The 26,665-nt window shown below is 45.4% G+C and overlaps 1 protein-coding gene across 3 annotated transcripts in view; it reads right to left on the minus strand.

Moving 5' to 3' along the window:
- The window catches only part of SORBS1 (sorbin and SH3 domain containing 1), a 145,897-nt gene that overhangs the window by 109,091 nt on the left and 10,141 nt on the right, over nucleotides 1-26,665 (minus strand). The window contains exon 1 of one of the 3 annotated variants that reach the window (XM_062001184.1): nucleotides 4,841-5,067. The exons of 1 other annotated variant lie outside the window; for it this stretch is intronic. The gene's annotated coding sequence lies outside the window, so the exon portion shown is untranslated. Of the gene's footprint in view, nucleotides 1-4,048; nucleotides 4,068-4,840; nucleotides 5,068-26,665 lie in introns of those variants that run through there. One more of the 3 variants, XM_062001185.1, reaches the window with a different exon arrangement.

Consider the following 26,665-nt stretch of genomic DNA (forward strand, 5'->3'; position numbering starts at 1 on the left):
AGCTTAAACAGGGATGTTTTGTACCACAACATGAGCTGTTCAGTGCCAGAAATGGCAAGAACGTATCCCTGTTGTTCTTTGATTTTGATGGAGTGGACATTGTCCTGAAGTTGCTGCACTGAGTGTCAACAGCCCCTCTCTAACCATCACACTCAAATAATAACATGAATTGAAGAACTCAGTGCTCACAGTGTGCAGAAGCACACGTTTCTGAGCTAACACACAGCACCTCTACCCATCCTGCTGCCTGCAAGAGTCTCACTCGAGGTCAGTTTTTACACCAAAGGCTAGCTGCTGTGCCAGCTGAAGCCATTCTGCACACACCTTCTGTGAGGGAGAAACATGCCCAGTTCTGCAGGGTGTGTGATGCATCACAGGCTCCCCTCGTTGGTCAGAGTGAGTGTGGGGGAGAAGGAGGAAGGAGAAGGAACAGAACAGAGTGTGGCTGCCTCTGCTGGTTTGGAGCACGTGTCCCTTTTCATCACAAATGAAAACAGTCCCCGTGCAAGGTACTGAAGGTTTAGCTCACAGCCTACAGTGAAATTAGATCATTTTCCCCAACTTAGTCACTGACTTTCCGTGCCTTTATAAAGAAGAAGCCCCCAGGAATAGCATCAAGGAGCACAGAAGAGGCAGCATTGCTGCTGAGAGGTCTCAGAACAAACATGCCTTTCAAAAACATGACTCAAGTGACGCAAAGAAGAACAGAAGGTTGCACAAGGAAGCTGCTGATAAAGGGATGCTTCCCCACAACCCCACAGCCTTATAAGGACTGTCAGCCTAGAAACCAGAGTTGTTCAAAAGCATGTGTAGGAGGATAGGGGGAAGAAAGAGTAGCATTGTTTACAGTCCATAGGCACAGACACTGTGGCAGGAGCCAACTGAGGAAAATCCCTGCTGTGAATGGAAGAGTGGAAGGAAATGGGTAGGTGAGGACAATTGGAGGATTTGTACCGTACAGAAAGGAATCCCTGCCATGCACCATGCAACTTCTTCCATGGAAAAGATGTTTCATGCATGGAGCTGGATGATGTAACTCCTCTGGAACAGCAGCCTCTCAATGTTTGTTATCTGTGACCCTGTTACTAGACAGGTTGTGGTTCTCATAATTAGCACTTCACCAGCTAAAAAGTCAAAACATTCCTTGCATGAATCTCTTTAGTCTTACGTCACCTTTCTGAGATGGGTACCAACCAAGGCTGAAAGGAATGGCTGGTGTGAATCACAAATACTTTAAAGGGCTCTTGAAGTATGAATACTCAACACTTTCTGAAAATAAACTTCCTGGAATAAGCCTCTGTGTCAGTTCACATCAGTAATCCCTTCTGATACCCTGCCTATTGCCCCTCTTTAACAGCTAACAAAATGGACCAGACAGCTTCTTTAAACAAATCCTATTTACCAACCAAAAGAAGGCAGTTGTTCTCTCACAGTTGTCAAGCACTTCAGACCTCACTGGGAAAAATTACATCCCACCTGCAGAATGCTACAGAACAGCTTGAAAATCTATTGAAAGGCATCTAATAAACGGCACAGGATTTCAAGCAAACGCCTACAAACCCCTCGCTGCATTCACCTAGAGCTTCTCTGTGGACAGATTAAGGAAAGTGGTCTGCTTGTTGACCTGCTGAAGTAGGACGTTAATTACTCAGACCACAGTGTGAAAGTACTTTGCTCACTGCCCTGCATCAGGACCAGCAATACACGCAGAGCCCGTATCTTCTGACAAACAGCTTTCTTTTTCCGCAAGTACTTCTGTGTGGACTCCCCTATGGCACCGAGTGAGTTGGACCAGGCTGCCACTCACCCATGGATTTCTGTGGACTGCTTCAAGGGTGCTCAGGAAGAAAAGCAAGTCTGCTTTCAATAGGCTTAAGCCACATAGGAAGGGATCTGGAGCTAAGAAGAAGCCCTAAGGGCTCCACACACAGAAAAGTGTTGAAGAACAATTATTTACACCAACAGTATATTAATTGTTGCCCTGAAAGTAACTCACTTGAGCCTCTCTACACCATCTAAGTATTCACACCGTTATTTGGTGCCCGTGGAACACCTAAATCATCCACAAACACAAGTTGCAGCAAGGCAAAAATACAGCAAAATACAGCAAAAAAGGATCCTCGGCATTTGATGGAGCATCCAAAAGAAACACATTTCACCACTCAACTTTTTCGTGTTGTTTCCAACTGATTTTTGAAACTGGAACTGGCTTTTAATAGATGCAAAGGAGATAAATGTCTCATTACCAAAAATAAACCCGTCTGTTAGGGATGACAGAGAGAGGCAGAAGCACTGCACTGCCTATTATGGTACTGAGCAACAGATTTCACTCCCTCTGCTATATGCCCATTAATTAAACATCTGACAAGCTCTTCCAAGGAAATTTCTGAGCTTCTTTGGTCCTCTCTTTAATTCCTCCATAATTCTTTGTATATATAAACATGTCAGGCCTGGAAAGAAGAGGGGCATGCAAACCATTTCCCACAGAGCTCTTTTTCTATTCAAATACAAATAGTGGTGAGGAAACAAGAACAGACAAAAGGAGAACAATGCAAAAAAAATCAATGCAATAAAGCAAACACGGCTGCAATTCCCTGTCCAGTCGCCAGATGAAGCTGCTCAAAACATCAGCACCAACGTGTTTGTCTGCCTCTCTGACCACAGAGACCTCGCCCGTCCGTGCCAGAGCTAGATGCATCAGCTCCCTGTAAGCTAAATCACTTTGCATTGCAGCCTCTCTTCCAAGGCACTACTTTAATAGGAAATGGTGGCTTGCTTTAGCATCAGCAGCGTGCTGCACACAGCCAGAACGCAGTGGGGCCTTTGTCCTCTTTGCAATGTGTAAAATTCCCCCCCTAAGGTCAGGCAGAGTAGCCATTTTGCTCTCAGGACTGGTGTAACAGGGACAGACCTCTCATGCTGTCAAAGACACACACAGACACACCTGAGCCATACTCACAGGCTTTTGCCTTTTCTTCTTGTTCTCCTTTGACGAGACAAAAATCACCCCCCAAAGCAAAACTGCCCATCTGTGCAATCAGAACAGTTCCTGGTCAGACCGTTGTTGCACTTCAAATCAAACAGCCTGGAAAAGAATGCTCTGGGGTATTACTGCTTATGAGGCTCAAAGTTAGAGGCACGTGCCAAACCTGAGGCACAGGCAGCCTCCCACCGTCGCCTACAGAAAATGGGATCCTCTGTTACTCGTCCCTCCTCTAAAGCAAATCCAGTTGAAGCAATTCCTCCCTGGCATGTGGCTGGGCTAGATAGCCTAATAGGTCTTTTCCACCTCTAAGCAATTCATGCCTTGCATGGCTTGTTTTTATTGACTTATCTTACTGGCTGGTGGTGGGCAGGAGCACGTGCCTCATGCAAATACCAAGACAACTCTTGCTTTGGGATGTTATTGCACAATGCAAATGGGATTAAAGCAAAAACCCATCATTTTGTTTCTAAAGGACTCATTCCATGTCCTCATGCACAGTTTTTACGTGCACAAAAGGAAGATTCAGCAATACCATCCACAAACATCACATTAACCGATCCAGCCCTTCCAGGTCAGGGTCACAGGCTTCACCACAGCTGACACCTGAGCTGCTCTGCAGAGATCAGAGCTCTGACACCTGGAGCAGGGATTCCTGGTACACTCAGACAGAAGCCTTGACACCTGAGACAACCAGCAAGACAGAATAAATATGTGTTCTGAATACATCAAAATGTGAAGAATGAAAGACTCCTGTTCATCAAAACCATTTCCTTGTGCCCCTTTTCCTCTCAGCAGAGATTGATGGTGACATTTCAAGTCAGCAGAAGAGAATGTCACGTTTGCAGCCTTTGCTAGTTAGGTCTTCAGCTAATACAAATGGGGGTGGCTAGGCGTCTTCATAGCTCAAGAGGAACCCCAATGCCTTAAGGAGTTCCTGTAGCATCGGTATCAACTCACAGCATTTAAATACATTGCCTTTCTGACTGAGAGCAAGCAATGCAACTTCCATTTCCAAGCCAAAGCACAGAGGGAATGAGAAAAAACAAACCAAAAACCTCTTACCTTGAAAAGACCTGACACGTTCCAGCACTAAATCACCACATGAGATGCTTCTCCTGGTCAGGAGAAGCAGCCTGGGTGAGAGCAATTAAATAGAGGACTCCCAATTTCTAACTATTAATCCTGCTAAAACGACCAAGCCAGCCATCGTTTCAAAAGTTAAGTGGCAAAACTTCACTACAGGAAAGGAAAGGAAAGGAAAGGAAAGGAAAGGAAAGTCTGCTTTCACTACTTGGAAACGTTCCTGATTTTTTTCAGTGGGAACATTCAGTAGTTCATGTTAATATTTAACTCTGTGTTTTTCCAGTGTTACACCAGTCTTTCTCCAGGGATGCAGAGGAAGGCAGTGGCATAGCTGAACTGATTCATTTAAAAGCAAGAGAAGCGACCACCACAGAGGAGACAAAACAGCAACAGCAAACAAGAAAAAGGAGGAAAGTTTTCTGAAAAGAAACTTTCTGAATCACACAAGAACATGTGAATGAACCAGCAGTTTGCATAGACAGTAAGTGATGAAAAAGACATTAATAAGACTCAAGTGTCCCTCTTAGAGCTGTTTGGAGAGCAACAGAACTTCACTGGGTCACTCAGTAGTTATGAAAGTGCAACAGGTCAGTCTCAAGAAAACCTTCCAAGTTTGGCCAGCAGACACCTGCTGCTATCCACACCAGTGCTGCTCCAGCTGCCAGGGCAAACATCACAAGCCCAGTCACAGATGTCCTGGCTGCTTTACCTCAAGGCATTCTTAATGTCGGATTTGCTCCAGTCTTGCCACAAGACACAAGTTCCTCTCACCTGCCCATTTTTATGCTGCTTTCTTCCCAAACGTTTTCCAAGTCCATTTCCTTGGGTTTTGAGTTGGGCAGAAAGAAGACTCTAATTAAACACCAGAAAGAATCTGCCCACACTCTCAGTGAGACACAGAACAACTGGGTGTTCAGAGATGGAAGCCTCCATCGGGTGAGCACACAGAGGACCGTGGCGCAGGACAGTCACAACCCCGTTCTTCAAAGACACCAGGCAAGAGGAGCAGTCCTGACACTTCTAACACAAACCAGGGTTATTTGGGAGTGACTATGACCTTTGAAAGCAGAGTCATGTTGGTTTGGTTCTTTGAAAGACTCCGGATGAGAAAAGCCGTTAATGTGGAAACCACAGGAGGCGAATAAAAGCTGGTGCGGATTTCCAGATGCCAGCCTCGGCACAGGGAGATGCAGCAGGAAAATCAATCCTCCTGCAGGCAGCAAAAACCTCTTCTATCAGTGCCTTCCATCTCCCACTCAGCATCTTGAAGTGGGAGGTATTTTTCAGCCTTTCACACTTGACCTCTTAATTAAAGCATGGCAAAGTTGGTACCTCAGACCCTAGAGATCCTTTACCCACCTGCATCAGTAATTAAACTAATTCTTACGGGAGCAAGAACATGTGTCATGTGTAACGTAACTTTAGCTGGGGTATTCCAAAGGAGGAAGAAGAGCTGATGTAATAAATGCAGTCATGTATATTTTAAGGGAGCTATTGGACACGAAAGGAGAACACCTGTGACAGCTCGAGGCAGGCCCAGCCAAATGAAATCTTTGGTGTCCCCCAGGGACAGCACATTGCATATGGCCACCCCATCTCCAGCTGCTATGCTGAATAAGTTAAGTAACAAAGCAGATAGACTTGGTGCCTTCTCTCAGAGGCTGGCACTATAATCTGCTTCCAAAACTAACGCAGCTCTGCCTTACAGCAATTCCATATTAGCTGTACACGAAAAGCAGCATAGGCTGAAGTAGCTCTAAGGATTTTCTTGAGGGCACTGCCGCCTCTTTGGTTGCATTTGTGGAAACCCTAGGAGTAGGCTCATGACTAAGTACAGATTCTGTCACAATACCAAAAAATCATATGGAGAGATCTTATGTAACTAGAAACGACACCCCCTCGGAGTGGCAATTCAATGTTCTCTTCATGCTGATGGCAGGCAATAAGGAAAAGGTCCAAGGGAGTACCTATAAATGTGTATGGAAGCAAGACGGTACAGAGGGTACTTGAAGAGCTACAGTAGCACAGAACACAATCCCTGGTCATTTAGGACACACAACTGATTGCTGACATTTTCTCAGGTGCAAGTTCGAGGGCTTGAGCCTGTTATTGAGCCTGAAAGCAAGAAAAGCACTGATTGCCAAACCTGGGGCATGCTCAAAGGGCCCGTTTACTCAGCTGCGTAACCGTTGAGCAACGAGGCCCAGCAACTTCTCTAAGCATCTGTCTTCAAGGTGTGTATGGGCAACCCAGGCTTCACTGACCATCAGAGGGTCCTCCCACACACCTCCTCCACTCGGGGTTTAAATGCAGTGCTCAGATTATAAGCAGAGAGCATGCATGGGACAGGCTGTCTCTCCCCAAAATGCAGTCAAATCCACATCAGGTAAGGTCAAAGTTTCCCCAGCCCTTCCTTGCTGTATTACTAAGCAATTAAACAAACTATATAAACTATAATCTAAACTCTCATCCTCAGGCTTGCTTGATCCCATGACTCAGAGATACTCAGTTAAGACTGAATGATTGCCTGTCAGAAAAACAAAGCAAAGCAAACCACACCAAACCATGATTTCAGAGAGAAAGAGAACAGAAACCATCTCCAGCTCTCACACCTGTGGTGGAGTTGGTAAATCACTGGCAAGAGTGAATCACAACTCATTAAAAGGCATCCAGCAAGCAGTGTCTGTACCTTTTTTTCCCTGAAGGAAGGAAAGACACACCACATAATGTCCTTTTGTTACAAGCAACAAGGCTGACAGGGCAGGTTGCTATGGAAGGGGCTGTTTGGTTTTTAGTGAGGGGTTTTTGTCTTACTTGGGTTATTTTACACAGGAAATAATGTGTTGGTATTGGGGTCACTCTTTGAGTTTTAACATAACAATCAGGCTACAAAACTGTTCTCATGACATTGGTAATATGACAATCAAGGCAGTTACAAATCAAATCCCAGTGGCAAAGACTTTTTAATACACTCGTCCTTTAGAGCACTTGAAATCCAGATGCTTCCCCCAGATGTTTTTCTTTCTCACTAGCAGACCCCAACAGCCATCTCTCCTACATGAAGGAGATGTTGCTTTAGCTGCTGAGAGGTTTATACTACAGTGACTGTACAAGGCCTCTGTCTGGAGTTTATCAAAGGAGCAGCCGGCTCTCCAACCCCAGGGGAAACATATCCCCTTCTGCCACTCGCATTAAGCATTTGGCTGCTGACTGCAGGCTCATCAAAGACCCAGAGAGAAATGGGCTCGGCAAATTTAGCCTTGCATATTTGAGAGCTGCTCTCCCACTGCTCATCCAAATTTCAGGCACACAAGCAAGCCCCCGTGGTTGCTGTGAATGCTGCACCGTTATCAAAACATTGCAAAGCACTATGAAGACAAATACTTAATTTCTCATCCATTTCAGCTATCTTCTTCTTGGCTCACACCACTCTCTGACTAATCTTTGAAACGCTGCTAAGGAAATGAAGCAGCTGAATGGCCATTGTCTGAAGTACACACGGAATATCTTAGAGTTTATATCTTACAGACTATCTGCCAGTTTATTCCAGTTCTGCTGTGCAAAGCAGCAAAGACTGAGCCCTGATGGCTAAAATAATGAGAGGCATTCAGATGTGAATGAGCAAGGCCAACGCAGGACATGAATATAGAAAGAGAGGATTTTCAAACAGATTGGCATCAGCCTATGGAAGGCAGAACTGACTGGGTGAGTCCCCATCATATCCAGGGTACCATCTGGAAAACGAAGATGGGATTTTTAGAAGTAATTAAGAGAAATTATTATGACATTAACAGCATTAATTGGGTTATATATAGGCTCAAAAGACGAGATCCTCAACAAACAAGTACAGTGTGAGTACCTTCTGAAGTCAATGGTGTTACTCCAGTTTCTGGTGCAGTACTGTAATACCAATGCTAACACATCATTTTACTTCTTTCTACTTCTATTTGCCAACACCAGAACTTCCAGTCCTCAGATACCTAAGCTTCTCTGAGCTATAGATCCTACATAAGCTTTTGATCTTCATTACCCTGGATCCAACACCTTCCCTCTGAAAAGCAGTACTCTGACCTTACAGTAGAGTAATTAAGAGTGAGATGCACTATCATTAATACTGGAGGTGCTGTAACTAGTCTAATTCTTTGAATTGTTTCAGGTAAAACAGTCTTCAACACAAAGGTACCACAGGAGCACTGTACAGCCCACACGATCCAGACCTCAAACTGGCAGACTTGACTCTTTAGCCCATGCAACAGAAATGCAGCAATGCCAAGAGCTGACAACTTCCCTTGTCCACCTCAGTGCAGTCATTATTTATCACTTCAACAACTCTTATTCACTATATTCCAAGTTAATGCAGAGTACTAATATCCACACCAGCAGGGCATTCAGCTGAGAAAGCTGATACTTTTACGAGTAAGAGATTTGAGAAGAAAAGGCTGCAATCATGGAAGCAAATAAGACAAATATTTTCTCCACTATAGAATAATTTGTTAAAGTTTCAGATGTGAAAAGACACAGTGAAACTTGCTCTTAAACCTTCTGACATATAACAGTAACCACAGACTATGACAGGCCAACTTCAGTGGCCTAAGACAAGACAGATAAAGGTCCATGTTTAGCCAGAAGATCACATGCTCCCCACATCTGTGTGCACAGGAAACTGCTGCAACTTCACAGGGGACATGGTGGCACGAAGAGCAAAATCCATCTCCCCAGTGTGTCTGGAGGAACTGGTCTCCAGATGATGCTTCTAAGGTCACCATTTCTGCTAGAAGTATTCCCAAAAACGTTGGAAATGAAAAGGAGAATGATGCTCCAAAACTACATTGCCAAAAATGCTGCTGCCTCCATCCAGAGACACCGGAGTGCATGAGCTTTGAGGTCACTGGAATGTTTCTGCTCTGTTGCAGAAGGAACAGGGCAAGAGACAGTAAATCATTCACTTGAGAAAACCTCCCTGAAATTCTCTCAGGACCAGAAGGACCCGAGCTGTCTGTTGTCACCACAGGCAGCGTGAGCCTCGGGAAAGTCTGGTCTGAAGGGAGAACATCTTGGACCTAAATGAACAGAGCATTTGAAAAATGTGTGAGGTAATCACTGTGAACAAGGCATAAAGCCTGTAAAGATTCCTTGGACATGTCTGCCTGGGACTTTATACCATCCTCTGCTGAAACAAGCCTCCACGATTGACATTCTACCCGGCAGCAGCTCTCCTAAGCTGGCTGCTCTGGCTCTGTCAGCCCCTGATGCACTCAGCCCATCTCCAGAGAGGCCCTGGCTACTGTCCTGCTTCAGCAATGATTAGCTCATCCCCTCATCTGTAACGAAGCCCAATGCCAGGGCTCTCCCAAGAGACAACTATTAAGCAGCCCTTACAGCTCGTGTCGGTCTCCTCATCCATAAGTCCCGCTGTCATGGGAACAGAGCTGCAGGAGCACACACCATGTTCAAGTCCCTGGAGATGGCTGGGGCCCCACACCAGAGGCGACCTACCGAGTGAAGATGACTTTGCTAGTCTTTGAGACACATTCCTGGTGGGTTTGGAGAACAGAGAGACAGCTGTTCAGATGTTTCACAAGAGTACTAAATTAGGGGCTCAACCCTGTTGTGGAAAAGATAAACCATGTGCCACACAGAGAGACAGGCCATTCAGGACGGGCTACAACTCACACCAGTGCAGAGGCAGATTACATGTCTCAAGACAAAAGAGGAAGGAACTGTAGGTACATACATCCTTCAGTCAGCACTGCAACCATTGAGCCACCATTCACTTTGGTAGCTCAGATATGCGTAGCAGTGTAGCCACGACTAAAGGCAGCATCCAGGGGGAAAGCAGAGTGAAAGCTCCAGAAAGTGAAGAGGCAACACACGTACTTTGTTTCACCTCTTACTGATAGTTTCATAAATCTCCTTCAAATAAAAATTTCGGGGGGGGGGGGGGGGAAAGCGTGTTTCTTACTACCCCTCATCCTTGGAAGGACACTTTGATGGCACTGCACTGAATGCTGGTGATATGCTAATATCATGACTAGATCCCAGCTAATCGGCACTTCAAGACAGCAAATCATCTGCTTTTCCCATCAGAGACAACGGCTCGGGGACTCTGAGCCATTTACAGCTTCCTTGTTACTCTGAGGCTGCCACAGAATTAAAATTATGGCTGTAAGTGGCAGTATTTTTCATTAAAATCTCCAGGAGTTAATTACATAAATACTGTTACACACGACACTTCACAGGCTCTCCCCAGAAACTTGTTAGGCCTTTTAATAATGCACAAGCATCATCTTATTCCCGTGAAACGGAGGAAATCATGTTCAGCACAGCCACAGATGTCACTGCGAGGCCTTCCTGCACAAAAATAACAGGGATCAGCTTCTACACATACCCAGTGGCACAAACCAGCCTTCCTTCCAGTTGCATGTCCAATGATGTCAGAAAGGACAAAATATTTCATGAGGACAAGGACAACGATGCTCCGTCCAAGGGCTTGTCATCGCTTCCGATTAGGAGCTCACGCACACACAGCCTGTTTTCACTCTGGACGCGCAGGCACGGCAGCACGAGCCTCAGTTGTGGCAGTGAGCAGCAACACAAAAATCAAGGAGAAACAGAGTGACAGAAATCTGCACATTTACCAAGCGAGGCTGATGTGCAATCACACTTCCATAGCGAGGAGGAAAACACTTCCAGCCTCCCTCGGGGGCTGTGCACAGGCTCTGAAGAATGCAGAGTCCTCTGTCATTTTTTCCCCACCTTTGTTTTCCATCCAGGTTAATGAAGATGTAAGAAGGAGCTAACGGACAGAGGAGCAGAAACAAGTACATTTTCTCCTCCACAGCCTAATAACTGCTGCCTGGTTTCAGGCTTCTGTAACTACTGGGTATTACTCCATATCCCCTCAGGAAGCCAGGACAGCCCTAATTAGTCTATGGTAATGAAAGATACCTTTTAACTGCTGTATCCTTTCTACCACATACCGGAGGCCATCGGAAACGTTCACAAACTGAAGCATGCAGGGATGTGACCCAGAGCAGCTATGTCTGCATTCCTATTAAACCCAGTAGCCCGTGGCCACCAGCTGGGACCACCAGGCATGCTGACAGGGAGAGGACACTAGGCACCAATTAAACACCCAGAGCTATCATCGCTGTCAGCACTGGTGCAGCAGGGGGAAGGGAAACGCTACTGTAGATATGGCCAGCAGCTTCTAGGGATGCTTCCTGGTTCTGCCACTCTATGTTAAGAAATGCTACAATACAGAACATGGTCATTTAAGCTTATCATTTTTTAGTTTGAGAGCTAAGAAAACGAACGTGTTTCCCAGCAGCACCCACATGCTCCTCTTGAGCATTTTGTGCCTGAACCGAAGCAGATAACAAGTTCTTTTTATAGCTGAAGAACACGGGAACAGAGCTTCTTAGTTACAGTTCATAGCATCACCCAAACCCCTATCATCACACCCACACGGGCACCTGGAAGCAGCCTTCAGATGTAAGGAAGGTGGTTCCGTTCTGCAACACAATCGATTCCACTACAACTGGAGACAGCATCCAATGCACAGAGACTCCTGGCAGCAAGACGCTGGAGGGCTGCAGTGCCAAATATCACACTGGTTTTGTTTCATGAGGGAAAGCTGCGTGACCCTGTGATGAAGGCTGAAGAGCTGGGTTCAGTTTAATCAGCCATTTCATCTCCTAGCACCACCCTCCATAACAATTTAAGGCAAGCATTTATCTTTCACCCTGCAACCATGTAATACCTGATTCTGAAAAAGGATGGGGACTTAACTCTAAACCAACAGACAACTTCAGCTGTCCACCTCCTTGCCAACATAATGCATGCTCTGGAACAGCAGCTCTTAAGTGGGGGGAATTTCTCCATCTTGAATTGGTTTTTATTCTGCTTTGGAATGAAGGAGTATCAAATCTTTGTCCATTCACTGCAGGAGGGTGCAGAGCAAGCTGTGGGTCCTGGGAGCCAGGGACCTGCAGCCCAGAGGCAGTTCCCTCAGCATCCTCCTGAGGTAGCGACATCTGGACAAGGTACCCCAGCGAACGGACAACCAGGCACCAGACAGGCACCCAGACAGGAAATGTGTTTGGCACTCAGCATCCTGTCAGCATTCTGTCAGAGTTGAGCTATCTCTGAAGCACATTTCAATTCCAGAGAGTTTGTGACTTACTAAAAATATTGCACTGGAATTCTTCCAACACCTTGTAGTCACTGGAACCAAACTCTAACGTGCTTTAATGTGCATCAATTGCATCTAAGTTTCACACAGTATTTATAGGTCTGACATGACTAGAATATCTCCTGGTTTCATGCTCTGCCTCAGTATGTTCCCTCTGACATCTGGGGTTTACGCAGCCTGGGGTCAGATTTGCGGCATTTGGAGGTTTTGGGGCTTTTAGGGTGCTGTTCTGTATCTCGTTTGACAGGAGCCCATCAGAGTTAACAATCTTCCTGTGTTTTGCTTTGAGACAATCTGACTAAAAGAGGCATTTACTGTTCAATATTTCAAATAAAAAGGCTTCATCTCTTTCACGGGATGTAAATGAACCACAGCTGACTCGGCTGTGCCGTTAAAGGAAAGAAAACAACCCCCAAAACACCCCCAACAAGCTGCTGCGACGTTAGAACAACGACGTGCTCCCTACAGAAACACGTTCAGCATTTTGCTAGACAGATAGGACCGAATTGCAATGCTGATGAAGAAGCTCCTGTAACAGTACAACAAAACACGAGGTTAAAGAGCATGAGATGCTTTTGCAGGCTCCTCAGGACATTGCAATTCTGCCATTCTGACAACATATTGCTCCTCTTCATTGAAACCATCGCAGAGGCCTGGAGATTTGCTAAGCAGCCTGGGGAAGTCACTGTGCTTTGCTGTGTGAATTTAATTGATTTACATAGATATAAAAGCCCTCCTTCGTGTATCTCCTGACAATATTTGTTGCACCAAGTACCCAGACTGTTACACTTGCTCAGACAGTTCTCAGAGCCCTGACACCTGAAGTCACTTTGTTTTACTTGGGTATGTATTTTGTGGTATGTGTAAGTGAAACAGACCTGATGCAGGGCTGGAATTAAACGTTCTTGCCATGGTGGGACACTGAAAAATGCTGTGCAAAATGGATTCTAATAGCACAGCCATATTTCAGTCCACAGTGTTGTGTGTCCTGTGGCCCTGCACACACTGTAATGTGTATGCTCAAAACACGCTGCAAATTGAACCAAGGTGAGACAAGGAAAGGCTTCCAAATTCACTTGTTGAGTTGGGTTGGCTTTTTTCTTCTCAAACCCACAGCACATCCACCTTCAGTGCTGAGTTCACACTGATGAACTGATACAACGTTGTGCTTTTAGAACAACCTTGTTGTTGATGGCTGACAGGTAGATAGACTTAGATTCAGGATGCAGATGCCAAATAAAGCGAGAGTAAATCAACTGGAAGATGTCTGAGCCCAAACCAGACAAACTGAGGCTCAGTAGCAGCCATTACTGCAGCTGAAGAGTGCAAGAGACCATCCAGTGATGTCATAAGGAAGAATTACAGAGTATTGTTTCAGGCTAAGTGAAAATTGCTTTCCACTTCTTCTCAAGCTTACGCCTCATTACGCGATTCTTCAGCTGAGCAGAAAAACAGAGATACTTCCATCTGACCACAGATAAAATGTTTTCAGGCTACAATGTCTGGTTGCACTGGTCAGCCTTTTGGGTCAAGAACTAAACTCACTTTGGTTTAGAGCCTGAGAGTGTCCTACCAGCACCACTGTAACACAAACAATAAAACATTGTCCCCGCTGAACTGCGGCTGAGTCACAGCTGTCAACAGACTACAACCTCTTCAGCTACATACTGAAAGCTCTTCACTGCCTGAAAGTTGTCATGTAACACACTGCTCCTTGACAGTCACTGAGCAAAACTTGACTGTTTCCAGAGAAACTAGAAAAAGGATGCATAAAAGACAATCAACTCAAGTACAAAGCAGCCTGCTGAATCTGCACCTGCCTGAAAGGAGAACCCCCTGTTTTCACAGGAACCTCCTCTAACACAGCACTAGGTAGAGTCACCTGAGCTGAGATGCCAGACCAGTGGCTGGCAGCTTATCTACACTTTATTTGTAGAAGGAGTCCTTTATAGATGTATTCAGACCTTGCTCCAGACTGCTGAGATGCAATAGGAGGGAGTGCCGAGGGCAGAAACGCACCGATACACCAATGCTCTGCCTATTTCATTGCATATAGCTCCTGACATCCCACAGGGAAGAAATTCCAGTGATGTTAACTTTGGCTGAGGGCTCAGTTAACAATGGGAACCTGAAATGCATCTAGGTAGTGTAACTATGATGTGCTGCATCCATCAAATGTAGGTACATGGACAGAGGAGAAACACCACCTTCTCATCCTTAGCGCCCTCTGTAGACTCCAGGCTGCAGGAAGAGACTGCTTATCACTTGGCTTCCAAAGTGCAGTTAATTACATGACTTGGGGAAAACAGGTCTTGCAGAAGTTTGGAAGCAGCTGAGAAAATTAGCCTCTTCTGACTCTCTCTGCAGAGAAGAGATCATGGACTTTTAAGATAAGAAATACCACTTCCTGAGTCTGGATCTTGTTCTTGGCACTACACAAAGAATAATATCCCCAGGTTTTCACAACAATAGGGCTTTTTTTTCTTGGTGGTGGTGGGTTTTTTTCCTAAAGCTGTTTTTTCCATAATATGCACATTTCCCACAGCTCACACCGAGGTATCTGATCAGGCTTCAGAATCTTATGTTACACTCTCTTGTTAGTGAGTTCATCTCTCTGGGAATAGTGCTACAAAAAGCACTGAAAGGAACTTGTGTGAAAAGCAATTTTGCTTTAAGTGTTTTAAATCTAAATGGCTTTTCCTTCTGATTCCCCAACTAGTCACCTTAGTTTGTGTTTAATGAAAATAACCAACTGTTTAAGGTAGGTTGTTACCGATGAATTGCTGCTGTCAATGAATCGTTGGAGCTCTCAATAGGAAAGCATAATGCCTGCCAAACAAATAAACACAATATTTAGGGCACTTGGAGCACGCTATCAAATGGCCAGACTGTTCCACTGTAAGATCACCTCGCTCAGCAGACACTCTGAGGAGTTCCTCTGTTCTCAAGCTGCAACGTCATGTGTTTGTCTGAGCCCTGAATATCCCGTTTGTGAGGACTTTGGACTAATTCAAGATCCCTGCCCACAGGCAACCTGATGCCTGTAAAGCAGTGAGCCTGACTAGTCTGACCACAGCACAACCTTTCCTGGCAGCAGAGAAAGGCCACCGTGAGGGACACGTTCGTTTGGGAACTGGGGCGCTACCGATGCACACCCACATTTCTGATGGTTTGGGGTCAGTTACCCTTCATCCAGCTGCCCTTGCTCCAGGTACTGCACAATCTGAACTTCTGCTCATCTTTATTTCTAAGCCTTTACCATTTGATTCTTCACATGTCTCTGGACAGTAAAGAAAGCTGGAATGAGTTATGAATTGTTTGTACTGTCATAGCACTTAGAAACACTGGGCAGATACATAACACGTGCTGTCTCAGGGAGGTACAGCCTAGGAATCAGACATCACAACTGCTTCCATTCTATTTGATCCTTCCTCCCCATTTAGCATGCCCAAAAATCTAGCACCACTTAGCCTCAGAACAGTCACAATAAAGCCCCAGTAAACAAAGAGCTTTCACACCCAGCCACCTCAAAGAGAAACTGGAACACAGCAGCAAACCTTCCAAAAGGGGACTTCCAATACACTTTCAGACTTCTGTTTCTAGGGTAAGGATGGGTACAAAGCATTTCCCTATGTAACAAGAGTCTCTGCATTAATGGTAATTAAATATTCATTAACTAACTGTACTTGGTATGCAAACCAGCACAAGCCAAAACTGCAAAAAAGGAGGCAGATACATTCAAGAACCCGTGGTGGAAACCTTTCAAGGGTCTACTGCTGGACTTCCACTTAACAGATCACTACAGCATCTCAGCGCTCTCAAATGACAACACTACGCCATCGTGACTGTGAATGCAGGAAGATCTCCCCAGCTGTATTTACAGCCTTCTGCAAACCGCTACCCAGAGCCAGGTGCTTTGTCCTCTCCGTGTGGCACATTCTCAGAACAGTGTTATTGACTTTTTCTGCTCCTGATATTAAGAGAGGCCCGAGGTGTTTGGGAACTCAGCCATTATTAAGAAGCTCATGTGAAATTCCCAGTGCAAGGCACAAGGGACAGGTCTTGGCTTTGCAAAGTTGTTTTTTGAGAAGAAATAGCTCTTTGCAAGTTGGGGTGTGAATTTTCAGACATGATTTGCTTCTTTCAGCATCACTGTGGCTAACCAACAACTTCTTATGGGTGTTTTGCTACTGATTATCCTTCTTTGTCCCAATACAAGAATGTGCTGGGAACATCATCCTCACAGAAACCAAAGCTGGAACACTTTAACTGAGAAGTATGAATGTGTGCTGCTTCAGATTGAAAGAGTTTGTCCTCCAGCTCAGAGGAAGGAGCAAATACACAAAGTTCAACAATGTGATCCAGCTCTGGGGTACATAGAGACAACCATCATTACCCAGAGCTACTCCAGCAGGACATTGTTGCATGGTAGCAAAGCTTCCCCTGGCTTCTCTGCCCCTTTTAATGATAACAGTGTTCTTCAGTATCCAGTGGATTCCAGGTGTATTTGACAGTTAAATAATTTCCAAGGAAATTACAGATGAAAACCAAATATTTGATATTTAAAAGTAAATAAATAAAACCACCTCTCAGCAGTGTTCCTGAGGAATGGGTTTGCATTTGTCTTTGAAGAATTACAGAGAACAGAAAAACATGGCCATGGCTGATGCAAGAAGATGTAAGACCTAGACAGACCACTCACAGTTTTCCCAACATGCTTGAAAAGAAACTTCTTGTGCAAGAACCTTCTCAACTGACCGTTCAGAACGTAGTAGCGATGCTCTGAGACGTACTAAATGCATAACGATCATACAAACTCCCAATATCAGACTGCTGCACCACTGAATCCTTGCAGAGCTGTTCAGGATTTACAAGGCCCCCTCCTGCAACTCCTACAGTTTTTGCACGTTTTCTCATTTCTGTGCTAGGAGAAAGATCAAGGTAAGTACTCATTTTAAAGGGTAAGTTTAAAACATTTTCAAGCAACTTCACTGGAAACAAGCAGAAGCTCCCAAACCTGCCAACTGAACACCTGCCTGCAAGAGAAACTTCCTTTTGCAGGAACTCAAAGCTGAATGAAAGCAATCCAAGGGATGAAAATACTCCGAGCAGACACTGAGGCTCAAGCTGAGGGGATATCACTGTGGGTTTCTCTGACACTTGTTAATGTCTCTCGTGAGTCCTTATTCATATCAATAGAAGAAGCTTGAAATGGCTCTAGACTGTGGCCCAGCTGATTCTGGAAGTGGCACAGGCTACGTATGTGTCCTGTCAGCCCCAGATCCACTCAAGCCCAGCCCTACAACACGCACTCACTCAAGCAGGTGACCCACAGCACTCTGAAGGGCAAAGATCAATACCAGGATCTGAGCCCTCCACCTCTTCTCCAGTGATCTGAATACTTCTCATTTCAAAAAATGTACCAAAAACTATTGTGTCCTGTCTGTTGTTTTGTGGCCTTCAGGGATGCTTTCAGGCTAGCTCCCAGTATCCAGCAGGCAGCTATACAAAAGTATTTAGGAACCCAGAGATACACGAAGCCTCCTACACAGATCTGCAGTGTGAATTGGGAATCTAATTTACTTAGGCAATTCTGAAATCCCATTTAGAGTCTAATGACTCTTAAGCAAATAAATACCTTTGAAAATCTGGCTCCAGGTCACTTAAAGTATAAAGATTATAACAATGGATGACAGCAGCTGGGAGTCTCAGTGCAAAGGCTGCATGCCTTGTCAGAGGTGCAGTTTGCCTTTTAATTCCAGAGATGAATCCCCTGGAAGGGGAATAAAGGACTCTCTAGAACATATATGGAGGAAACAGGGCAGCCATATTATAAGGACTGTTTGCTCCTTACAGCAGGAGAAGATACAGGCTCTTCACTTTCAAAGGGGCATTCAATGGCATAAAAAGCTACCGTTTCTAATTATATCTGGTGTTATGTCTGTACACACGTCACTTTCAGAACATTTCCTCCGAGTTAAAGGGTGACATCACATCACCCACTTCCAGGGAGTATTCTGAGCAAGCACCAAGCGGTGTCTCAAACACAGAAAGGCTCCCCATTATTTCTTTAGCATGGCATGATGCCAAATTATGAATACAGTCAAGCAAACACACTTTCCTCACCACCCTAGGGGAAGCTGTCCTGGGAGCACAAACCCAGCTGCCATGCCCAGAGCAGCAGGGTTTATGCCAATGTCCTGCCATCAGTCTTCTGCAGAGCTGCTACGACATAGTCCCGAGGATAAAAGCTTAAACAAAGGCTTTTGAGTCCAGTGCTGATCCAGCAGATCTTCTTCATCCGCCTATTGCTGTGTCCTACCATGACAGAGCGGTGGGTTTCTGCAGCCTGCGGTGGGGAAACTGGAACCAGCGCCTGCAGCGGTTTAAAAATGGCTCAGTTCTGTTACAGGCAATGTTGATTAACACCAAGAAGGAATGTCATTTTTGAACAGAGCCTCTTCTAGGCACAGAAGGGTTTCAATCCTCAGTAGCTCAACTGAGAACACAGTGATTTCAAGATGCAGTCTTAAACAAAGAGTTTAAATGTACCCCACAACTTCAGCCTGCACCTGAAGACTCCTGTGTTCCCTGAGCCAAAGCAGAGCTGAGCTGCAGAACAGCGTAGCTCCTCGATTAACCTGGCCAATGCACATAAACACAAGTGAAATTATGGCTCACTCAAACATTTTCTAGCTACTCACTAAAATAGCCTTGAGAGACCAGGTCCATACATGGAATGAAATGGCTTTCGCTATATTCCTAAGCCAAACTCTCCCCTGGAATGACATTTTAAGTAATATAAACAGTTTAAAGGCAAATCTAGAGCAGAGCAGCCTGGTTCTAGACAACTAGTGCAACAAACCTGAGATTTATTCTGTGCTGAATTGAGCTCTTTTTATTGTTTCTACTGAAAAAGCATCAAATGCAATGATTGCCACCAATTTGTCTGTCACTGCACTGTCACAATCTACCTTCAGATTCACCAAACAATGGCAGGCCCAAGCAAAGGGAGCAGAATTTTGGCCCTGGTCATTTGAAAACAGTGCAAGGTTTGCCCTTTCTACTGTTCAAGCCTCTTAACTGGTAGGAGGGGGCCTCCCACTGCTCTTGCAATAAACTTTCTAAGTCACATAAAGCTCTGGGAGCACACAGATGCAAACAGCTGCTTTGCAAAATACCTGCTTGCATTCTTCATCTTAGATCAGACATGCAGAATCTGTACTTAGAGATGGAAACATTTTCATCAAGGCTGGAATGTTCAGAGCTGTGGGATGAGTCATTAACTCTGATGGCTTCCTGGTGCACTGTGTACAGCTACTCTCATTTTAGCGAGAGGAGAGAGGGAGAACGTTTGATCAGCAGCACACAGCATAAAGTCAGCCTGTAAATAATGCTTTTGTCTTTTAGCTCTACTTCACAGGCTTATCTGAATGGCTGAAAATAAAGTCTGGCAAAACCACTGGAACTGTGGATTTGCATAGAAAATGGCCCAAAGGTAACAAATGGGAGGTGTAGTGAAGCCACCTGAAGCACAGCCCAAGTCCTGCCTGTTCCCCACAGCTGCCTTCTCCTGGACCCACACACACGGTGCCCCTGCCCAGTGACTCCCCAGCACGTCCCACAGGCATTTCTCACGCGTGTTTCAGCTCCCGTTGCACCTGCAGGGGCACTTGGTGGCACACACTGCATCCCTCCCCGTTTCACACGGGAACTGAGGCAGGTGCAGAGCAGTGGGCAGACACCAACAGGAACAGGGGTTCACAAGAGGTGAGCTGGGGAGATGCTGTTCAGGCAGAGCAGCAGCAACTGCGATGCCTCCCTGTGACTGGCACTGCCTGCATCACCTGCCTGTCACTACAGCTCTTGCTCATGAACCAAGAGGTAGGGAAATGAAGGACTGTGCTCAATGTGGCAGTCAGATTTTGACAGGGCTGGTACCAAAAGCAGACATTAATTCCAAGCTCCTTTCTCCACAAGCATTAGGCCACATGCTTTCTCTGTAATCACTTAGGAAACACACACGATGGCACACCACACAACACCTGCCATGGCACACCAGAGCATGGCTGTCAGGAAACACGAGGGCATTTAGTGCCAAAGGCCAGTACCTGCATGCCTGCAAACAGTTAGCAGATGGTCATATGCTCAACCAGGACAGAGAAGTGCTTAGGAACATGGAATGCCTAAGTTTAGCCAGGGCAACAGCAACAAGCAGCACGGAATCGTTGCTAAACGCTACCGTAGACAGCATCTCACAATAGCAGCAAACACACACAAGAATACACCCACCAGCAGACAGTTACAGAAGCAGGGGATCCTGACCTTAAGTCTCCAGATGAGAAAACACCACTGTTAATAGTTGAAAGAACAGATCTCATGCAGAACATTTGGAGACAGAAACTGCAAGCAGAGGGCCTGGCCAGGCTGTGCCTGACACACGTTTGACCGTTACAGGAGATGGATGTGTTTTGCACCTCCCAACAGCCATTCAGAGCACTCTTTGCTGTTAGGACTTGTACTAGAGCTCATTAGAGTCGCAAGAGCTATAACAACAACGAGCCCTGAATAAGGGTTTTTCTGTGGCATGAGGGATTCTGGGCTCCAAACTGCAGAGTTTGGGTGTCTTAGAAGATGACCACCTTGAATACAGCTAAACATTCAGAAATGAGGAGAACTGGCTCTCTCAACTCAATACTTCTGTTTTAATCATAAGGTTTTGCTTTGGTTTTCAGATAACCTCATAAATGATACATTTTAAATCTTTATTTTATTTCCTTTTTAGTTCAGAGCTCTTGGAAATCATATTTTGCTGCTTCCCTCTGAAAGTGTCTTCTGTTGCTTTCCAGGGAAATCATCATCTAGCACTAGGACATCTTGGTACTGTCACACAAATGATTCATTTTTCCTTTTCCAGGCAGGCTAAGAGGGAGCTTATAAAGGAGAAGACTATATTTAATCATCTGAAGTACTTACTAAATCATTTTAAATGCCTGAAAAACATCAATAACTAATAAACTAATTTAAGCCTGACCATCTGAGCCTACGCCATCCAATTTGTATCTCAGCTTTAAAATACCACACACATATCATCTTAAAGGGTGCCCAGATGAGGGATTCTGCTTCAGACCTTACTAGTAAAAGAAGAGGAAAACAAAAAGGAATATCTGAGACCACTCCCATTGCTCAGCTACCGAGGGAGCAGGAACCAGCCACAGAGATGCCCACACGTGAAAGCCACACAATTTCTGTAGATGCTTTCTTCAGTCACTCAACAATCTCTCACTGGCACTGAGCTCTTTGCTGCTGACCATCGTGCTGCTCAGCAGGAGCAATAAAAAGACACCTTAGAGTGAAATGATGTCAGGTTCAGTCAAGCAAGGTAGAGTGAAATGATACGAGGGTCAGTGGCCCCGGTGTAAAAGGCTGTATGATTGCAGAGGCGGCTTTGCCTGGGTTGCAGGCATCAGTGCCTCTACTGGATTATGGCACCTGAGAATTCACATGCAATCATACATGTCTAATGACAAAAGGGTACATGTGAGTGATACAGCTCCATAGCACCTTAATTACATACTGCAATTACAATTACAGCAGCATGGCTACTGGATGAAACTACTGCAGCTGAACCTCTCCATACCGTGTGCAACTCTCCAGGTCCTACACAGGGGCTTCGTGCAGCCTCACCTCAACCTGTGTGAGAAAATCAGTGACAAGGACCAGACTGGGAACTCAGTCTGGGTCTAAGCACAGGGCTTTCAATGCCCTGAGCTGGCTCAGCAAAAAAGAAAGGATTTAATTTCTACATAGAATACCAAGGTTCCTTGGAGCAGGAGCTAAAAATAAGCAGAGGCATCTTCCCTCCGAGGAAATGGATGGCCACTGTACTCCACGGAAAATACACACTAGTGATCATTCCAGACTCATGATGATGTTGTCCCTTAAGGCCAAGAAGGGCCAAATAACTAGACAAACAGTACTCTCCTGCTGCTTCTATGCTTCTTGACAAGAGAGGAGATGGAACTCCTGCCTATCTTGAAATACCTGGAAAGACAGAGTGGCATAAGCAGGGACAGATTTTCTAATCACCAGCCCTGAGAGCATCCCAGCAACATGGTACACACTGCAGGGCTTCCTTCAGAACATGGCTTTCCTTTGCAAATATTTTCCTTTCCTCTTAGCAATAGAGATTTGACAGACAGGCATGCCAGTATGATGAACTTCACACAGAGGAGCATTGCTGTCCTTTTACATTAACGTTGCACGACTGTCTGACGCAGTTTAGTGTCAGTGCCCATCTGAACCACAGACCTCAAAAAGATTGCACTGGAGTAATCAAATGCAGCTCTAGTGCCAGCAGTTTGCTCAAATCCAGACCAAAGCTCTATTTCTAATCTTGCCTGGAACTTAACCATGAATTCAAAATAAACTAGTACAGAAAAAAACCCCACTGCCTCATCCTCTTAAAGAAAGCAGCAGCAGCGTGGGGAAAGGCTGAGGCTGTAAAGACTCAGGAGTCTCCTCTTGCATTTTGCATTCTCCTCAATGTCTTCTCATGGTTGCTTTCTGTCTTAGAGGAGCACTGAGACACATTCTCCAGAGTATTTACAAGCCAACAGCTTGTGCAAAGGAGGAGCACCTTACTGCACTGAGGCTGTGCAGCCTCAACGATGGAAGCAACAGGGATTGCCTGTGACTTCACTGATGACACAGTACTCGTGTCATTTGCAGTTCCTCAGCAAGGACAGCAAGTACATGTTCTTGTTGGCACAACTCCCTGAGCACAGAGATAATGCTCTCCAATAGCTACTCCAAAAGCAGCAGAAGACTTAAAATACACAGTTGAGAGAGTTGCCATTATCCAGGAGAGCACTGAGCGCATCAAGCACCAGCCCAAGGCACATGTGGAATACTTCATAATCCCAAACAGTAACTAATGGGACATGCTTTCATAGATAGGAATTAGTTTAACAAAACAAAACATCTAACTTTTTATATCTCTCTCAAGCTTCTCAGGGAATCAAATCAATTACATTTGTCTAGCTACGTTCAGGCAACTGAAAGACAAGTCCCAGAAGACACGCAAGCACCGCACTAACAACACACACAGAGTTAAGTGAAAGAGGAGCAGCAGTCCAGAGCTTGTTTTCTGTCTGGAACCGAAGGACAGGGCGTGACTTTATGACTTATCTTGTTTCCTTGGAAGGGAGAACAGCCCTGGTCTGTACTGCCAGACAGATTCTGCCCAGCAGCCTTCCCGGCCCTTCCTTCCACCTCAGCCCTGTGCATCTCCCTCGCCCCAGCCACACACTTACAGGGAGCTGACCCTGTATCAGAGTCAGCTTTTACACAGCAAGACACAATGGCACGATTAGGACCTGACAAAATGAGACACAAAGCCTTCCTGCACAAAGAAATGGAATGATTCCCGAAGCCAGAGGAGTTACTAATTATCAACAGCAGCAAGGAAAACAGAAAGGATGTTTTCGGAGCTCCTCCATGCTCAGAGGCACAGAGATGGCAACGCTGTCTGCTCGGGGAAAGGACGTTCCAGCTCTGACAGGGCTTTTCTGCTCAGAGCAAACAGGGGCAGCCTGGCTCATGGTGTACAAAAAGGTGTGTTCATTACTGTTTAGTTAACATTTACCACCATAAAGAATGTTTTGCTCATCAGTCTAATTTCTATAACATTGCCTTCCCGGGTGAAATACACACTAACAGACGGCCTTTCCAGTCCTGCTTAAAAGAATTCCTGAGGGCCTGACAATTGCTCTTATTCTCTGGTTTCCTGAGGTGCCCTAGTCGTAGGCTTGAAGCTCTGTCAGCCACCCATCCCAGCAAGCCCTTACCCTCTGGCAGGCACCGACTTTTCTCGCAAATATTTATCCAGGTGTTTGTTTGCTTTAAACTCTTAAGCTATCAAAATAAAAACCACCCCTTCCCTGGACAGTTTAGTCAGCCTTCGTTCCCGTAAGATCCCTGGGAGGGCTCTGCCAGATCATCAATTATACATATGCTCTGGGAGAAATTATTCTATAAAAGGACACGGGGCATGTTTATTTCATAGAGCACAAAACCAGGGGTAGGAAACAGGGAGCCTTTGGGCCTTTGTTCTATGGAACAGAACCCCCCACCCCCTCAGCCCACAAGAGATCACAAGTGTACTTTTTACCTTTTATAGATTATTTAATATTGGCCTGCAGAAGGATCCAGAAGGACATTAAATGTTTAATTGATTTAGTTCAGCCACTGAATAAGAGAGGGTCACAGAAAGTAACAGCCCTCAGCTTGAGGACAGCCATGTAGCAGGCAGCTGGCTACTCTGCAATCACAGAAACATCCCTTTCAGGTTCATGTTTACAAGCAAATGTCCTTTTTTAAGCTCAGGAAGGGAAACTGACAAGAATTGCACAACAAACCACATTGTTTGGATTCGAAAAAAACATTAAAAATCTACAAAGTTTCTTTTAAGAGCAAGGAGGGAAAACAGCTGCTGCACAAGATCCCATCTGACAGAGTACCTGTGCTGAATCTCTTGTTCCTTCAGCTAACTGGATTTGGTTTCTGTTTCCTTGTGCTCTTGTGGTTCCAGCTTTCCTAATCTGGGCACCCACAGGTTGACTGAGGACTAGTTGTGTAGATGCCTTCTATAGCAACTGGAGTTGGGATAACTCATTCTTTGGAGTACCAGAGGAGCCTGTGGCAACTGAGGAAGTTACTCACACCTTTTATCCCTCTGCTGCTCCTTGTCCATGGCCTGTTCTTAAGATTATCCTCTTATTCTGGTTGGGACAGCACAGAGCACCAGAGTCTGCTGACTCACATCTGAGACTCCCCAGAGTGAGAGCCCAGCTCCCAGCAGGGAGACTGCCCACCCTACGTTCATAGTTGCAGGGATCTCGGTGTCCAGTCCTTGTCTCAACATAACCCCACATCTGTGCCCCATGCTATGCCAGCTGCTGCCACACCAACAAAAACCAGCCAATTCTGCCACATCCACACATCCCTGCTTGATTCCGAGCTGGCACTCAGAAAAAGTGCAAACTGACAGAGCCAGATACCCTTTAAGTCACAGGCTGGTCACCCTCAATAATGCTACTAAAAAGTGGAGCAGGCTTACACGGGTACTTCAGCATGTAATTCACACCTGAGGACAGGAATGCTTGGGCACACTGAGGGAGCTCAGCATCGCTCAGGATAATTCAGGAACCAATGGCTCTTCTACAGGTACCATTAAGCACCTTGGGAAGGTCTGTGGCAACTTGATGTGCTATGTAGGGTGTCTGAGATATAAAATGGCTTGGGGAAAGTGACAGTTGTTTTAGTTCTTTTAATGTCCAGGGTATCCAGTGAATTGAATTATATGAGCTACTGAATTATTAGTGATTGAATAGTTGTTCCTCTCTTACACTGCCTCAGAGTGCTCTTGTGCTGTCATCCTTCTGGGAGCATAAACAACAGTCTCCACCATGCCAGCAGGCTTTTTTGCAGGTGTTCTCTGTTGCATACAGCTAAAGAAGAAATCTTCCTCTCTCAGACGCAGACCTGGCCTCAGGTAAGGCTCCAAATACTTCAGCTATGCTTTTGGGTTCATGTCTCAGCATCAGGCACCAGCACCATACCCAGCTGGGCTGCAATGCAGCTCTCCACGTCAGTGGGTATTAGAGCATTTAGCACACATCCAGAAAGCCTTAATAGAAACAGAAGGCCTCAGTGGGAAATTATAGCTTTTACAGGAACATATGGTCCACACCACTCAGTGGCTATAAATGTGTTTATCTCAAAATTTCATGGAGGGGAAAGCAAAATAGAGTTGAAAGATAACACCCACTGCTTATGAAGCTCTTATGACGAGCAGACTTGCACAAAACACTGACCAAGCAGAAGAAAATGTACAAAGCCCCAGTGTTTGGAGTGGAAGGTTACAGTAGGAAAGATGATTAAGTCAACTTCAGCAATGGACTTTTTTCCCACAAAGATAGCATCTCACATATCTGTTGTGCTTTCCACTCATAATGACTCAAAGTCACTCCCATGAACCACACGTGGTGAAAGTTCCTGTGCTCACTACAGGGAGCACAGACACTTCTGGGGTAGCTTACAACAGATGCTTGGAACTGTGCCTCTACAGCACATCCAAAAGGAGGGGACATTGCCAGAGCTAACATCTCTGTACCCTTGCAAAGGTCCAGGCAGAGTCAGACCTCTTGCTCACATTTGCTCTTACGAGTCCACTTGCTGCTTGCCCTGGATGGCATCACAAGCAGTATGCACCCAGCAGGACTGAGCCATCAATGCTGCCTCCTGCATCAGTTATGTTCTCATGTAAATTCAAATATTAGATGTGGACAGAACATCCTCCTCCTGCCCAAAAATCACCTCGAGCACTAGCACAAATAAAC

The sequence above is a fragment of the Colius striatus genome, chromosome 8 (genome assembly GCF_028858725.1).
Source record: "Colius striatus isolate bColStr4 chromosome 8, bColStr4.1.hap1, whole genome shotgun sequence".
Lineage (NCBI taxonomy): Eukaryota > Metazoa > Chordata > Aves > Coliiformes > Coliidae > Colius > Colius striatus.